This window comes from Pan paniscus, chromosome 10 (assembly GCF_029289425.2).
Source record: "Pan paniscus chromosome 10, NHGRI_mPanPan1-v2.0_pri, whole genome shotgun sequence".
In the NCBI taxonomy this organism is placed as follows: Eukaryota; Metazoa; Chordata; class Mammalia; order Primates; family Hominidae; genus Pan; species Pan paniscus.
Window position 1 is genome coordinate 70,163,488 of NC_073259.2, and position 17,558 is coordinate 70,181,045.

The 17,558-nt window shown below is 38.4% G+C and overlaps 1 protein-coding gene across 2 annotated transcripts in view; it reads left to right on the forward strand.

Moving 5' to 3' along the window:
* ITPR2 (inositol 1,4,5-trisphosphate receptor type 2) overlaps positions 1-17,558 on the forward strand; it is a 506,436-nt gene that overhangs the window by 182,297 nt on the left and 306,581 nt on the right. The window lies entirely within an intron of this gene.

Below are 17,558 nucleotides of genomic sequence, written 5' to 3' on the forward strand. Positions count from 1 at the left end.
TAATGCTAAAGCTTTGAAAGATGAATTCATAAGGTCAGATTCCATCTTTAGCAACTAACATTATAGCCAAGCCACTTGTGAAAATATTTTGTGTTAAAAAATGAAAACATCTTGATATTTGTGGTCATGTGGTTCAAGCAATTCTCCTGCCTCAGCCTCTTTTATTTTTACAAATACAGATGAAATTATAAGGTGACAAAGAGAGAATAGATTTGAAGGCTGTGCTCCACAGCAGAACTTAGACGGATGCAAGGAAGGCCAGGCACGGTGGCTCACGCCTGTAATCCCAGCACTTTGGGAGGCCAAGGTGGGCAGATAACGAGGTCAGGAGATCGAGACCATCCTGGCCAACATGGTGAAAACCCGTCTCTGCTAAAAATGCAAAAATTAGCTGGGCGTGGTGGCCTGTGCCTGTAATCCCAGCTACTCGGGAGGCTGAGGTAGGAGAATTGCTTGAACCAGGGAGTTGGATGTTGCAGTGAGCTGACATCGTGCCACTGCACTCCAGCCTGACGACAGAGTGAGACTCCATCTCAAAAAAAAAAAAAAAAAAGAAAGATTCAAGCAAGGAAAGGGCTGCCAAAGTATCATGCCAGAGAAGGAGTGAATGCCACGCCAGTGTGGGAACCTGTGGAGTGAAGTGGATAAGAGAATGGGCTTTCAAGTTAGAGTACCTGTATTCAAATCCTGCCTTGACCATTTATAAGGTACTTGTCTTCTCTATGATTTTTCTTTTCTCATCTGAGATATGAAGATGATAATAACAATATCCTTCTCACAGTTTCCTTGCAAGAATTAAGGGAATGTATACAATATATTCAATGGATTTTCAACAGTGCCTGTCTCATAAGTCAATACAAAGTTTTTATGACGATTGTCTTGGGTTGGATACCCTAAAAACACCCTGATCTAGAGGCTTGTTTGCAGAAGGTATATGGAAGAGTGCACTTGGATATATACCTGTAAGGAAGTGAGGAAGGTAGGACTGGGCAGGCAGAGCTCATCTGCAATGCAGTTATGACTGAGACCTCAGCTTATCCTGTAGGGAGTTCTGGAGCTGGGATGCTCTTTGGAATTGTCACAAATTAAGGCAAAGGGGGCCACCCTTTGTGTCTTTGTATCAGCCAGCTATTAGCTACTTGGCTTTATCCCGGAGGGGGCTGTGTAACATTGGATAAGAGTCTGGCCTAGTGAGAGGTACAGCTGTAAATAGTTAGCAACAAGAATGCCCAGCAGCTGGGGCAATAAGAGCCTCAGCCCTGAAAAGGGGACATGGGTGGAGCACAATAGTATCCACTACAACATCCACTACAGGATTAAAAGGGCAAAACCAGAAACCTAATTTCAGACATAAAGAAGAAATACCTAGTTAAGAATTATAAATGAGCAACTTACAGTAAGCTGAAGTAATTAATTGCTGCTGCCCAAATCTCAATTCCTTGTATAGCTTTCAAAAAACTGTACAAATCAATAAGAAGCCAATTGAACCACAGAAATCCCTCACCTTCAGCATAACTAGAAGCGAGGGGACAGTGCAAATGCTAGTTACTGAAGTAGAAAAATAAACATTCATTTTTAGTACAGCTGCCTGGTGAGCTCCCATTGCAAGCTTTGAGGATGGTGAATGGTTTTTGGAGAAACTGGGGAAGAGAAAAGGGATCGTGTGCAAAGGGAATGAAATGAAATTGTATGAAAATCACCCTCAGAAAGAGAAAGTTTATCTAGGTGTGAAAATATGGAAAAAGTATCCAGGTAGATAAGAGCACCAACTTAAAATGAAGGGACTTGAAATAGCACAGGGAGTGGCTGTGGAAAAGCAGTGCTTCTAGGGATGAACAAGGTTGCAGGTAAGGGAAGGGCACCCCTTCGAGTCTTTTGGTGAAAGAAAAAGAGGCAAGATGGGGAGATCTAGAATACCACAAGACAAAAGAAACCTGAAACATTGATGGACATACCACTCCTCCACCGACCTCCACCAAAAGCCAAATTTTAAAGAAACTGCACTTCATGACTCTGACAGGAGGGGGCGCTCTTGAACAAGAGATCCTATAAACCCGCTCGTTGTGGATCCTGTCTGCTGAATGTGTGAATATCACCAGTATCACTATGTGAAACCGCTGTTAAGACCAAAACAGAATGGAAAAATCTAAACACCTCAGTGGATGGAAATTCCTCTCTGAAGAGTAAATGTGAAGCAGAAGAATATTGTAACATGGTATTCTAAATGGAATTAAGTAGCTTCAAGCACAGTGGACTATGGAAAACACTTTGATTCATAAATTCAAAAACTAAGATCAGAAATGGACCAAAACCCAAGAAGAAATGAAATGAAAATTGATTGAACTTAGGAAAGAAATAGAATAAAATGGTTGGCTTTATTTATTCATTTATTTTTTACCAATACAGATTAAATTATAAGGTGTCAAAGAGAGAATAGATTTGAAGGAAAATCAAATAGGTGACACTGAAGAAAGGCAGGAGAACAATGAAGAGAATGACAATGATCCAAAGAAACAAGTGATGAGGGTGAGAGGGAAAGAGGCTGAAATGGAAGAAAGGCAAAGAAGAGCCACCATATGAATAACTGGAGTCCCTGAAGAAGAAAAACAAGAAAATGGAACAGAATGAGTATTTAAAATTGCAATCCAAGAGAACATTTGGAAATAAAAGACAACCTGAATCTACATGGTGTAATTATCCAGAATGGTAATCTTTAAGAGCATAATAAGATGATTATATATAGTATATATTCAGAAAGAGAATAATAAGGGTTTGAGAGAGGAACCACAAAAGCAAATGGAGAAAAAAGGAAAGCGTATATGAATATTCTTTACTATTATTGCATCTTTAATGTAAATTGAACATTTTATAAAAATAAATCTATGAACAACATATGAATGAGAAAAAGCAGAGACCAAGAACCGTAGTTGTTAATCAAAGAGCAGGGACATGCAGGGGTCTATATTAATTCCGCTGCCTGAATCTCACTAGTGAGACTCCTTTTACCACTCCCAGAGGGTACATAACACTTGAAATGTCCATATTAAAGCTGCTTGTTATGCTTTTACAATCTTCAGTCTAAACTAAATTATTCTTAGAAAGCTAGAAGTTGATCCTGACTTTTGATCTCACTGCTTACAATCTGCCTTCAGTATTTCACCATGAAGAGTATTTTATTAAAGACATTTTTTTTTAGAGCAGTTTTAGGTTCATGGCAACATTAAGAGGAAGATACAGAGATTTTTTATTTATCACCTGCCCCCCAACATGCATAGCGTCCCCATATCAACATCCTCCACTAGATGGGTACATTTATTACAACTAGTGAACCAACATTGACATCATTATTCCCAAAGTTCATCATTGACATTGGGGTTCACTCTTGGTGTTGCACATTCTATGTATTTGGACAAATGTATAATGACACGTATCTAACATTATAGTATCGTACAGCATCTTTTCACTGCCCTAAAAATTCTCTGTGCTCTGCATATTCAACCCTTCTCCCACCTCCTCACCATCCCCTGGCAACTGCTGATCTTTTTCTCCTTCCATAGTTTTGCCTAAGGAAAGTATTTTTTTTCTTGGAAAAGTTGTTACCTTGTTTGCTCTCTCCACCGTCCTGTTTATATCTGCCCTCAAAGACACATAAATTTAATTTTTATAATTCTCATATTTTTAGTGAATTCCACTGACTTCTAGATACCTTAATTATTCTTTCAGCAATCTGATAATAATTTATTAATTTATTTAACAAGAATGTATTGAAGAATTACTACATGCCAGACACAGTTCTAGTCACTGGTAATAAGTAATGAACAAGATAAACAAAGTTGTTAGCCACAGGGAAGAAATTAATAAATAAATGAGCAAAATTTCTCCTTTCTCCTATTGAGAGAAATAGTCAGATTATCTATCTGTCTATCTATCTATAATAGGAGAAACAGCCAGGTTATCTATCTGTCTATCTATCTATCTATCTAATCTGTCTATCCTGTAACATCTGATAATGCTGTGAAGAAAAATAAAGTAGGTCAATGATATGGAGACTGATGGAGAGAGGGAGGGTAGAATTTTGTTTTAAGTTTGGTGGGCAATCTCTGGAGGGATTTGAGAAGGGATTGATATGATCTGATCATGTTGACTGCTGAATGGAGAATAGAGAATATCTATGTGGGCAAAAATGTCAAAGGCTGAGAAACTGTTTCAGATTAAAGGAGATTAAAGAGACATGACAACTAAATGCAATATGCAATTCAGTACTGGATCCTGGATTAGGAGAAATATTATCTATAGAAGATATTATTGGCACAAGTGTTAAAATTTGAAAATGGATTGTAGAAATATGGATTGCAGGTTATATTTGAATATTGATTATGTCAGTTAGATTTCTTGACTTTTGTAATTGCACTGTGCTTAGCTAAGCTAATATACTTGTTTTTAGCAAATACATGCTGAAGAATTGAAAGTTGAAAGGGCATGATGTCTAGAACCAACTTTCAAATAGAGCAGGAAAGATGTGTGTGTTTGAGTGTGTGTGTGTGTGTGGGTGTGTGTGGAGACAGAGATGCAAATGTGGCAGCATTTGTGAATCTAATCAATCTGGGCAAAGTCTATGTGGGAGTTCTTTGTACTATTCTTGCAACTCTTCCTATAAATTTGAAAGTTTTTTAAAACAAAAAAGTTAAGAACTTAAATAATTAATCTGGTAGGAAAACGATTTATGTTATGCAAGGTGACAATTCAAACTTCAAGAATGATCTTACAACTCTACTAGGAGATGTGTTATTAATATTATAGCTGGGTTCTCTCTTAGACTATAAATTCCTAACAAAAGTTCTGTTAGACTGTATAAATTCTTAACAGAAGAAGCAAGAAGAAACACTTTTCTGGAATCTCCAAATATGGAGATAGGATTGTCAAGCATGGGAAAAATTCCTGTGGTGCAGGGTGAGACAAAGGTCGATGCCAGAGAGGAAATCCCAGATTGTGGAAAGTACCTAGAGAAAAAAAAAGAAATATTATTTTAAAGATCAACTGTTAGGAGTCATAGCAATGTTACCACATTACAGTACTCTGTATCATCATCTTGGCTCTTTGATATCTAAATGATTTGGATTGTATTTTCTTTTTTTTTCATATGGACTCCTCTCATACTGTAAGTATTTTTCTCTTTTAATGAAACTTTATCTTCAATGGGAAGTCATTTGCAAAGTACAATTAAAAAAAAGAAAGAAAGTGGTTTTATAAACATTGTTGCTAGATAGACCAGTTCCTTTAAGTAAATGATACAGTTCTGTATGCTCATATCATGTCTGGAAGATTTTGTGTACTAGAACTACATCTTTTTTATCCTTCTTACTTCCCACTTATTAATTTTTCTCCAGCACAGTTGGGGTTGGACATGCAGAAAAATGTGTTTGGCAGGTCAGACGCAGGAGAGCGGAAGAGGAGGCATATCTAGAAGGAAAAGGCTTTACAGTTCCTGGAGTTCCATTTTTTGCCAGCCTCAGTGGCGCCAGGCTTAAATAGGATGTGCACGCACAGCATTCATTTGTTTTTTCTGGGAAATCCTGTAGCTTTAGATGCCAGTGATGAGTGTTTGAGGTTGTAGAGATGGCTGGCTTGGAAAGTGGCAATTACAGAAGTTTTTTTCTTCTGCATCCTTGGTCACACAGCAGCCCACCTCAGTGTCATTGTAAGTTGTCCTCATCCTAGATCTGGTTGGGGGTCTGCGTCTAGCTTCCAGGCTGTGGCTGCTCCCTGTCACAATGGCTTATAGTTGGCACTCTCGGCAGAAATTGCTAGGCTCAGAAGCAGCTTTTCATCTTTGTACCCTAAAGGTGGTCCGTTCAGAAAATGATTGAGGCTTGCTCATATGGAGACACAGGGAGCTGGCACTGCTGTGGCCTTCACTGTAGTGAAATAGAAGATCAGATCTTCAGAACTATCAATCCAATACCTTTCATTGGCTATACATTTACTTAAGAAATATTGTTTTCAAACAAATGTACTTGCTCCCAGGAGGCTGTGTGGTTGAGTCAATTTGCTTTGCCTAATACTTACGATTTGCTCTCAGTGATTTTAAATGCACAGGCACCATTCAGTGTAATTGATCTTTTGAGTAGAAGGATTATGGCAAGCCATGTTCTTCTTTGTCACTTATAGAAGTTAAAAGCAAATGCACATACAAGCTGATGAACTGGATATTTTCCATATTCTTTGCAAACATTTCACTTTTAGAAGCATACATCTGTTTTATACTCGCTAAAGGATATACAATCCAAAGCTTTCTATTTCTACTAATAATTAAGAGCCCTTTTTTCTTTTACAACAGCATGGGTATATTTTATTCTACTGGAGAGTCACTTAAATAGTTGAGGACAAATGTGAATCCCACTTACACATCTTCTGTGTAACAGCATGATATGTGTATAACTCTGAATCATTCGAGTATCATCTCCATGTGAATATGCATGTGGTTAGAATAGAGAAGTGGACACAGTCTGGAAATGGTTTGGGTCTGGTTTGTTATTTAGTTATCCTGTTAATATCCTTCTACCTATCTGTGCTTGCTGTTTGAACGGGACTGGGGTTCAACTTTGAATCTCCAACATGGAACAATAAAGTCTACATCGTTCAGTGAACTTTGGGCATAATTAGTGTGTCTAGGACACCACTACAATTTCTTTTCACTGTTGTCTTCCTGCCCATCCTTGAACTCACCATAATTTGAAAAGGCAGTAGATCATAGAAAACTACCAAAAGACCAACCAAGAGCTAAATAGTTTCTTCATAGCTTCTCTCATTTTGCTTTTGCTCAATTTCAAATTCTTGGGAGTTTCCATAGCTAAGCACTGAAATGTGGGCCTGTTCCCAGTCAGTAACCAGATAATCCTTTTTGTTGGTATGTATGTTATGATGTAGAAAATGAGGAGTCACTTAAAAAAATTCAATGGAGAATTTCATTTATTTGTAGGATTTCTTTTTCTTTGAGGATTCAGGGTTGGAAATGAAGTGTCTTTGGCCTTAGAGAATAAGATACAGGCAACCACAACAGCCTGGAATTATCCTCCTTTCCTAAAATAATTCTGCTGTCCCGAGTGACTTACAGCCCTGTGGACCCAACCCAGGGTAGGGCGGAGACAGGAGGCAGGTAGTGAGATGTGCTTTGAATATATCTATGTCCAGGAGTACCCCTTGCCCTAGGAGATTTGGGGAACAAAGTAAGAGGATGTCAACTCTCCATCTCCTGGCAAAGAGCCACTTGCTTCTGCAGTTTAATTTTTTGTTTGTTTGTTTGCCTTTATAGGGACTGCACATTATCTACCTTGAAGTGCTTTTTCTGGCAGCATAGTTACTGTTAAAAAGGAGAAGGGAAATTGAGATGAGAGAGGCGGGGCAGAAACATTTTTAAATATTGCTTTATGGGTGAGAAAGGAAGAAAATATTTGCAGACAAAAAAAAATCTGCCAGGAAATAATTTCTTCTTTTATAAAACTACGAGGTTAGTCTAAATATGATCTTTGCAATCTCTTTTAGTTCAAAACTGATTATTTGAAGATTAGTATGTAATCTTTCTCGTTCATTGAATGGCATTCTTCTTTTATGTGTGTTGCAAAACAACCTTTTTAGAAAATATCTGTGAAGCTTATCTTCTGATTAATAGCTATGATTGTTCTTTGTAAGACACCAGCTTGAATGTCCTGAAACCAGAAGCCCTAGTCCACTGGATATACTCAGAGTATCTTACCAAAAAAAAAAAAAAAAGGAAAGAAAGAAAGGGAGAAAAATAAAGACTTAATTGAGTGTGAGGTGAGACCATGAAAAAGTGTGTATGTGGAAATGGGGGATCAGAAAGAATAGAAAAGGGTTTAGTATAAGGATCAAAACCAAAGAACACATACGTACAAGCTAGCATCCTATTACAGACTCTTCCCAGTGTTCATCTCTTTTGAATTTTTCACCTGACTGAGCTCTTTTCAGGTCTCTGCAAAGCAGTTAAGTTTGCAGTAGAGTTCACAGTGCTAAGAAGTGTTAGCAAAGTTTACATGCAAAGGGAAGGCACAACCAATTACCGTTTATCACTTGAAAAACTCGATTTCTGGACTTAGCACTTCCCAGCATCATGCTGCCTCTGGGCATTCAAGCTTATTCTTCTTGAGATGGCTCGATTCTGTCTGTCCTCCCTCTGTCCATGCTCTGCTTTCAGTGAAGTCCCTTTGTTTCTGAAAGAACTATGTTATCTCCATTATGTACCATGTTCCCCACACTTACCCATCTTCAATATGCGGTTCCTTTTTCCCTACACCTTCTTGCCATCCAAATCACACACTTAAATCAAGGGAAGCTTTAGACTCTAAGAAAAGGCAGGAACATGGGTATAATCCCATCCACAGTGGTAGGTTTCCTTCTTGTCCCTTTGTGTCTGTGTGTATTGTATCAGATGAGCATGTACTTCTCATAACATCTTGAAATCCTTGCACTGATTTTTAAATAACAGCAGCAATGACCACAATTCTCGGCAACTCTAGAATTACGTATTGCCAGTTGTGTTCCTCAGGAAGCAGACTCTGGGAGAGGATTAGCATGAAGAAGACTTATTAGGGAGAGCTTTTAGGATCAACACCAGTAGAATGGGAGGGAAAGCAAGATTGAGAAAGGGAGAAGTTGGGTTGTGATGCAGTTTAGTGGAGGCTTCTGGGAGGTTGAAGTTGGGATGTCTTCAGGGCTGTCTCCATTAGGGTGAGGGGGCTGAGCCTTTATGTCCCCGTAGGCAGCTCTGGAAAGGGTGAGTGACCGTGCTTGAAGTACCTGTCTTCAGACTAGTTGTCTTAGTCGGCCTGGGCTACTGTAACAAAAATACCGTAGACTGGGTGGCTTGTAAACAACAAGCAATTATTTCTCACAGTTCAGGAGGCTAGGAGGTCCAAGATCATGGTTGATATGGTTTGGCTGTGTCCTCACCTGAATCTCATCTTGAATTGTAGCTCCCATAATTCCCACGTGTCATGGGAGGGGCTCGGTGGGAGGGAATTGAATCATGGGGGCAGGTTCTTCCTGTGCTATTCTTGTGATAGTGAGTAAGTCTCATGAGATCTGATGGTTTTATAAAGGGGAGTTCCCTTGCACATGCTCTTTGCCTGCTGCCATGTAAGATATGACTTTGCCCCTCCTTTGCCTTCAGCCATGATTGTGAGGCCTCCCCAGCCATGTGGAATTGTGAGTCAATTAAACCTCTTTCCTTTATAAGTTACCGAGTATCGGGTGTGTCTTTATTAGCAGCGTGAGAATAGACTAATATAATGGTGCCAGCAGATTCAGTGTCTGGTGAGAGCCTGCTTCTGGTTGATAGATGGTGCTTTCTATTGCCTGGGCCCCACAGCTCACCAAGGCATCCTTTGAAATCCAGGTGGAGGCAGCAGCTCCTCCCCACTCAACTCCCCCACAGCTTTGCTGGACACAGTGCATGCTGTAATGGGGCCCACTGGAGCCATACCTGGGGCAGCCTAGGAGCCCAGTCACAGGGTATGGGAAAGTGAAGCTCATGATGTGAGGTGGCACCCCCTCCTTTGAAATCTTTTTGGCCGCTAGCTCCTTGTATTCTGGGCCTGTGATGGGAGGGGCATCCCTGATAATCTCCTAAATCGGCTGGGGTCATTCTTCCATTGTTTTGGACAGTAGGTCCTGGCTTCTCTTTAGGTGGCTAATTCATCTCCCCATTGTCATGATAAATAGCATCTGGCTTCCCTTGAGATGCCTGATCCCTGGTAAACTCTTTATCGAATGGTCACTTGGCCACACTTCCAAACAGACTTTTTCATGTTTTTCAATATGGATAGGCTGAGGATTTTCCAAAAATTCAAGTTCCGTTTCCTTTTTAATTAGCAATTCCATCTTTAAGCCATTTCTCTTTTCTCATATTTTACTGCAAGCAGTCAGGAGGAACCAGACGTTCTGTCAACACTTTGCTTACATATTTTTCACCCAAATATTCAATTTCATCTCTGGCAAGTTCTACCTTCCATAAATCAGTAGGGCATGAATACAATTCAGCCAAGTTTATTGCTACTTTATACAATGATGGCCTCTTCTGTAGTTTCCAGTAAGATGTTCCTCATTTCTATCTGAGACCTCCTCTGAATGACCTTTACCATCCATATTTCTACCAGTGTTCTGTTTGTGACCTTCTATGAAGTCTTTAAGAATACTCTTAGAGAATTCGAAAAGTATTAGAGCTACATGCTTTCTCTGTAGCTCTCCTCCTCTCCTCTGAGACTCCACAGAGTCATCCTTAAGGATCTGTTTATGGCAATGTTGGCTTTTTCTTGGATGCACATGAAAACTCTTCCAGCCTCTACCCACTACCCAGTTTCAAAGCACTTCTACATTTTAGATATTTGTTATAGCAGCATCCCACTTCTTCGTAAGACAATTTTCTGTCTTAGACTATTTGGACTGCTATAACAACAACAACAAAAATACCATAAACTAGGTAGCTTCAAAACAACAAACATTTATTTCTCATAGTTCTGGAGGCTGGGAAGTCCAGGATTATGGTGCCTGCAGACTTGGTGTCCAGTGGGGGTCTGCTTTTTGGATCACATATGGCACCTTCTTACTGTGTCCTGACTTGGGGAAAGGGGCAAGGGGAATCTCTCTTGGGCATCTTTCGAAAGAGCCCTGGTCCCATTCATGAGGACTCCTCCTCCATGACCTAATCACCTCCCAAAGGTTCTACTTCTAGCACCATCACCTTGGGAGAGAGTATCTCAATGCATGAATTTTGGGGGGACACAAACACAGGGGCTGGCAGTTGAGGGCTGTCTTCTGATTAGCACTCCAGAAGCTTGGGGAGTAGACCTTCACTTCTGAAAGGGAATCTGGGCAGGACCATCACAGCATCCACCACAATTATCTTCCTAGAAAATGCCCTGATTGGAAACATTTTGGGTCAAGACTAAGATCTTGTCTAGGTCCATTTTGCACAGCAGGCCTTTTTTGGAATGCTGTTTTTCAGATGCTGAGGAACATTTCTGTGCCATTGTCATGTTCTGAGTCTGGTTCTCTTGTCAGCTTTGTGCTATGCTGGCTGCACCTCTAAGTCCTTTCTGGATTAATGAGTAATATCTTTTGCAGAATGCCTGAGACTGGGTAACGTATAAGGAACAGAAATTTATTGCTCACAGTTCCGGAGGCTGGGAAGCCAAGGGTTGAGAGGCCAGCATCTGGCAAAGATCTCCTTGCTGTGTCGTCTCTTAGTGGGAGGGCAAAGAGAAAGCAAGAGTGTGAGAGAGCAAGATAGCACTGAACTTATTCTTTCACAAAAAACCCACTCCTGGGATAATGCCATTAATCCATTCATAAGGATGGTGCTCTCATGACTTCAATACCCTTTAAAGGTCCCACCTCCCAACTTCACAACATTGGAGATCCAGTTTCCAACACGTGAGCTTTGGGGGACACATTCAAGCCATAGCAGATGTCATAGGAAATAGAGATTATGGAGAAAAATAAAAATAAATTAAAACATTTAAACATGTAATAAAATTCTAGACATGAAAACAATGGCTAGAAGCTTCCTATTTCCAGGTGCCCCAGAATCACTGGCATCAGAAACCTGCTCTAGGCAGCAAGCCTTTTGCAGGATGCTGTTCCTCAGGAGCTGAGAAAGATTTCTGTGCCATTCTGAAGTCCTGAGGCTGGTTCTCTCACCAGCTTTGTGCTATGCTGGCTGTGCCTCTACGCCCTTTCTGGCTTAATGTGTAATGTCTTTTACTTTTCTGTTTGTTTGTTTGTTTTTTCCTTCTAAGCTTTTATAAGTTTTATAAAAAGTATCTGTATAACTATTGGACTTTCTTTTAGTTGTCAATGGTGCCTAAAAGGACTCTCCTCATTCCACCTCCCAGCTTCTCTCTGTGTCAAGAGGGTGTCAAACACATGCTCTACACTAGATCATGTTCCTTTTAAAAATCAAATGCACATAGTAAAATAGGGGGAGAATAACTATGTAACGGATGCCAGGCTACACATCAGGCAAGGGATTTCTATGTAAAGGTATCTATTATTTATATAGAATACCTAGCACACCTGTAGGTCTTTTGCATATTTTTATTGTTAATCCTTATTACAGTCCAGTGTGTCGGATATTATGGTCCTGATTGTGTCCAGGAAATAAGCTTTCGACAGCTTATATACTTTGCCTAAGATCATATAGCTTGTATGTAGCTTGCTGGAAATTCTGAATTCAGGTTTCTTTTCTTTTTCTTTTTCTCTCTTCTTTAAAAAAAAACCTACAGCTTTACAGTTGATGTTCTTTCTATTATTATTTTATTGCTTTCTTTATACACAGTTGACTTTCTCATGTGCAAAGACTCTTTTCTACTTTTTCCAAGTTTCCCAAGAAAGTTCAGCACAACATAGTACATATCTACGAAAGAGTTTTGATTTGGCTGGAAGTTATTTTTCAGGTCATATTAAAGAGAGATTTTTTTTTTTAAACAAAGAATCACTCCTTTGTGAATGGTTGTTTGGCTTGTCTCAGAAAAGTTTCAATTGCAAGTCTTAAAAGTTTTACCAGCTAAAGATCTCTTGAAGCTAGGTATTCCTCTTCCTTTCCTGAAATAAATTTGATTGTTCTCTCTGACTCTGTGTTTTGACTCTTTCTCCACATTCCAACGTAAGGATCTTTCTAAATCACATACTCTACTTCTTTATTTAGCTCTCATCATCTCCAGAGAATAATAACTCAGCTCTTTAAATTGGTGCCCAAGGGTCTTCATAATCTGAGTTAGACATCTCCAGCTCTGTCTCCTGCTGTTTCCCCAGTAATACTAAGCAATTGTATCTCCTTCGACACCTTTCTGTGAGCTACTCATACGAGTATCTCAGATATACTTTCATATCTCACTGTCGTTAGGATGAATGTGTGTGACATGCCTTATAAAGCATTTATGCATTTGAAGCACAAAAATATTTAGAGACCCTAATATTTCAAATATATACTTGTGTCTTTCTTAATTTTATGATTATTTTTCATAAGGTTGTCTTTTCCAATAGACTTATAGAAGACTCTGTGGTTCTTAGAGTTACTACATAGATGATTCAATAACAGAGATTCAGATTTATTGACTGAGAGTATCATACTGGGGGGAAAATTATCAAAATAGATTCTATTTCTGGTTCTATGGGGGACTTGTACCATGTCTAATATATTACTATATACCTAATTGGTTTTCAAAAATATTTATTGAGTGAAATGAATTTAATATATGTAAATTATATGCTTTATACAAATATGTTTGAATCAAAACAATATTACTAGATTGTAACATTCTAAGTATATGATTTTTTTTTAATTAAAATTTTTTTTAAGTTCTGGGATACATGTTTAGGACGTAGCGGTTTGTTACATAGGTAAACATGTGCCATGGTGGTTTGCTGATTGTTTTTCTACTCACATTGCCTAACTGAGTTAATAGGGCAGGATCAATCCCTAAGAATGACTTTACAAATAATGAGAATGACTGAAGAGGGTCATGTTGTTCTAAGCTCTCTACTACAGTTATTTTTCTGTAGTTATAAATATTGCTTGAGCCTCAGCATCTGATGTCTTCAAGTGTTAGTACACTTGCATAGGCTCCCCAGTTCTCACAATCTCTGGTGACCTACAATAAGGCTTATTGTTAGAACCCAACACAAACTTATAGAATGCTGGCATAGACCCATTTGACTCAGCAATCCCATTACTGGGTATATACCCAAAGGATTATAAATCATGCTGCTTTAAAGACACATGCACATGTATGTTTATTGCAGCACTATTCACAGTAGCAAAGACTTGGAACCAACCCAAATGTCCAACAACGATAGACTGGATTAAGAAAATGTGGCACATATACACCATGGAATATTATGCAGCCATAAAAAATGATGAGTTCATGTCCTTTGTAGGGACATGGATGAAGCTGGAAACCATCATTCTCAGCAAACTATCGCAAGGACAAAAAACCAAACACCGCATGTTCTCACTCATAGGTGGGAATTGAACAATGAGAACACATGGACACAGGAAGGGGAACATCACACACTGGGGACTGTTGTGGGGTGGGGGGAGGGGGGAGGGATAGCATTAGGAGATATACCTAATGTTAAATGACGAGTTAATGGGTGCAGCACACCAACATGGCACATGTATACATATGTAACTAACCGGCACGTTGTGCACATGTACCCTAAAACTTAAAGTATAATTAAAAAAAAAGAATGCTGGCATAGAAAGGAACCATATAAATTATCTATATAATATATGAGCTTCATATCTTCATGCAACACCCATTACAAATGGTCACATAGGATCTCCTTGAACACCTAGAGTGACCAAGATTTTACTTCCGCAAAGGGTAGGCCTTTCTTATTTTTCATAGCTCTAATTATTAGGTCTTTTTTGTTTGGTTATCCTATATGTAGACTTCCCTCTCACTTCCAGCAAGCAGCCTTACCTCTGTTGCTTGTTGAGCTGCACAGAAATCCAACATCCCTTCCACATGTCAGGTCTTTCTGTGCTTGAAAATGGCTAGCACATCACCTGCGTCCCCCCTCCTCTCTGTATAGTCCTATGCAATTCCTGTAGCAGTTCCTCTTATGACTCAATCTAATTTATCACTGATTTGACTGGCACAGAGGCAAAGATGGCTACATTCGCCTCATTCTGAACCCTTTTATAATGTAGCCTAGGTGAAAATGAGTGTTTTGTTAACAATGACATAGTATTGATTCCTACTAAACTTGAACTCAACTAAAATTCTAATTTGTTTTCTTTTACATCACATTTTCCCACATCATGTACTTGAGTTGGTTTTGTTTGGCCCTAAGCATGTAGCACCTTTTATATTTTGAATTTACCATGTTGGATTTAACCTTTTATTTTCTTCCTATTTATGTAGTTTTGGAATTTGGTAGAGTCATTCACTATATTAGCCATCCTCCCTTGTTTCATGTTATCTTTGCATTTGAGAAACATGCTATCTCTGACTTCACCCAAGTCAATGACAAAAATACTGATCTAGTCAAGGCAAGAACAAAGCAGCAAAGAACTAAAGGCCCTTCTGTGCTTTAACATTGATCAGTTACCCAGTATTCTTTGGCATAATCACTTAACCAAACTCATACCTATGAAACTCTACATTAGCCAATACATGTGTCTGTGGTGTGAGAAATCAAGAGCATCGTTGCCTTTGGTCGTGGGGCTGGAGAGAAATTTGGGGGGAATTGACTGTGAAAGGGCACAAGAGAGCTTTCTAGGGTGATGGAAATTTTCGGTAACTGGTTTGCATGTGGTTCATATGGTATATGCCTTTATGAGAACTGCTCAAACCTTTCATTTATGATCTGTGCATTTCACTGTAAGTAAATTACATCTCACTTATGAAAACAGCATGTACATTCATTTATTACTTCCATTACCAACTATTAATCATTGAAGATCAGTTTTGCAAATTGAAATCTTGAGATTTGGAATATTGAAATGACTTTGTCAATATTTGACAGTGATAAAATCCAAAATAAGATGCAGAGCACAGCCACTATTTTCTATGAATTGCTTTTTCAGTTCATCCTTTGAATAACACTTCTTTAGTGTGTGGGATGTAAAACAGTTTTCTTCTAAGTAGTCTACTTGATATTCAATAAAAGATGGATAATAACATTACTACACTTTGGTTACATGCTTTTGGTTGGTTTTTGTTTTGTTCTATTTCTAAGCCCTTGTAAAGTTGGAATCTGTAAGCAGTCTATTAATACACTGTATTCAGTGGTGTTTTATTTAGAATGAAGAAAATTAGGTATCATATTATCTGCTTCTTCCATTAAGTATTCTTTATTAAACACTCTTCTGAAGGACATCTCCATTTAGAGTCAATATTGTGTTTCGATCATGCCGTATTATAAGACATTATGAACTATAATTATATGATGAAACCACATATTCATTAGTAAGGTGGTGACCACTATAATGGAACATAATTAAATGGAGAAGAGTTGTTTTTCAGAGGTGTAGCGAAAGCATGCAGGTGTCCTCTACTTTTCATTTTTGAAATAATACCTTACAATTATATGGTACTTTTTATTGTTCATGGCTTTTTTTGCACATATTATATAATTTTATTCTTACAAGAAGGCCCAACCTATTTTATAGGATTAAGATTTTGAACATAGGATGATGACATGATTTGACAAATATCACACTTCTGTAATCTAAATCTTTCACTTCGTTCAAAACCTCGTTAAAAATTGTATATCCTTTGTGAAACTGTCTTTCACTGCCCTCACTCTAAGATAATTTCCCAGTTAAAAAAAATTCCTAAGCAATTTTGTGTGCTGTCCATGCTATACTACTACCATCATATCTGTCTTGTACTTGTTCTTAATTTTTTTATGGGCACATTTTATGTTTTCCTGATCATATTGTAAATTCTTCTTCCTTTCTTATATCTTCCCACCTGAGATGTCCCTGGTATAGAGCCAGATGAACATTAGGTACTTTATGAATACTTTCTGAACAAGGGCTGCTTCTAAAATTAAATTGTATAATATAAGCAAAATACCACTAGTAGTATGTGGCACATGATATGTAATAAAAGCTGGTTGGGTAAGATCACTTGAGAATAATGTGAGCAAATTTATTATATGATTAATGGAAATTCTACATTTTCAGTACACAGTTTTAATTGGAATCTTTTCTTTCTGTAATTGCATTAGGGCTTTCTGAATTCTAGTATAAAAATTTTGGAACTTTGTAAAGTCTGTTAGTGAACCAGCCTGGTGTGGGAAAACATGATTCATGCTGAGATCAGTTGATGTGTACTTGAGACTCTGCTACTTCCTAGCTATGTAAACTGGAATTCGTCTCCCAACCCCCACCGTGCTGTGAGGATCCAATGAGGTGAAGGGTATATGTGGCCTGTGGTCTAGCAAGGTACACACAATATGATAAGCCCCTGATAAAGACAGGTTTCATTATTTTCCCTTATCTCATTGGTATCCATTTTATTAATTTTTTCCTTTTAATAAATTTGTAAGTAATGTGAAATTATGTATGCTTTTTGAAAAAAGGGAGAAGCATAAAGGAAAGTAAGCAAAAACTCAACTTGATGAAAGATGAAGTACCTTTAATGAGACCCAACTTTTTATATAAACCTTATTACAATAAGTCATTCTCATTTTTAATAGTTCATTTTATTATCCAATCTTTGTTATTCATGCGTTACTTTGACAAACATTTATTAAATGAGAGTTGGGCATCAGACACTATTCCAGGTGTTAGAAAAAGGTAGACTCCCTGTCCTCATGGAACTCGTGTTCTTTTATGTTGTTGGAGAGGGGGACTGCAATAAACACACAGACAAATATATGATATGATATGAGACAGTGTTAATGCCATGACCGAAATTTAAAGGGGGTGCATGGATTGAGAGTGATGGAAGTTCTTCAGAGAGGGTGGCCAGAAGAGGTCTACCTATGGAGGTGACATTGCACCACAAATCAGAAAGGAGTGAGGG